We start from the raw sequence: 1,129 nt of genomic DNA, 5'->3' as shown, positions 1-1,129 counted from the left end.
CATCCTCCACCTTCTGATCTAACACTCCTGAGTGACCTGCCTTGGACACAGCGTGGAGTCCTGGAAGGTGGGTTCTGTGGCGGACCTGCCAGGTTTAAATGCAGGTGTGAAAACTCACTAACTATGGAACTTGGGGTTGTCATTTAACTTCTGAGCCTGTGTCCTCGGTCTCTCTGTGGGGATAATGCCTGTTTTGCAGGGTAGCTGTAGGGTTAGATGAGACAGCAGGAGTAACGTGGCCAGCACCAGCCTGTGCTTTAGTATTACCCCTCTGCCGTGTTTATTGCCGAGGTTATTTTTCCCAACCATCTCTATATATAAAAGGCCAATATATAAAAGTGTCCAACTGTTCAGCCGGTCGCTATGACGTGCACTGACCACCAGGGGCAGACACTCAATGCAGGAGCTGCTGTGATGTGCACAGAGAAACCGTATCGCGGACCTGGTGCTCACAAAGCAACACTCAGCTTCCCCAAAGTGGAACACAGGCCCGGCCACCACCCCGGAGCAACACCCCACAAATCGCAGCCAATGCAGCCCACAGCCCAGCCCAGCCCAGCCTGGAAACAGTCACCGTGGGCACCAGGTAATGACGTTAAGTAGCAATGCCTGGCTTCCTCTCCCTAGCAACTAGCCTCCTGCAGTTTCTTCTGCCCAGGAACCCGACTTGCTTTATAGCCAGGTGCAAACATTTCACAGTTCAACCAAATGTCTGTGAAGTGTTTTCCTGTGCTTCATCTCATTTGATCCTCACAGAAGTTTTGGAGTAGGTAGATAGTAGACTTGGTGGAATCCTATTTTCTTTTCATTAGCTGGGGAATGGAGATTTAAAAAGCTTAGAAACTTGACCTGACTGAAAAGGAGTAAGAAATGGTGGGCCTTGAAAGTGACTTCAGGTTTTCTCACTGCGCAGAATATAGTCAAACACTGCTGCAGTTAAATATCTTACTGTTTTGTTCTCCCTGCATGATCTATAATAATAATCTGATTTGTGTTGATATTAAAAAATACATGGGGGCCTTGACTTACGAGTGTCCTGACTAACGAGTTTTTCGAGATACGAGCCGTCCCTCGGCTGATTTTTTGCTTTGAGTTGTGAGCTAAAATTCGGGTTACGAGCCAGCTTCAG

Source organism: Myotis davidii, unplaced genomic scaffold (genome assembly GCF_000327345.1).
Source record: "Myotis davidii unplaced genomic scaffold, ASM32734v1 scaffold72, whole genome shotgun sequence".
Taxonomy (NCBI): Eukaryota; Metazoa; Chordata; class Mammalia; order Chiroptera; family Vespertilionidae; genus Myotis; species Myotis davidii.
This window is presented reverse-complemented; position numbering follows the sequence as displayed.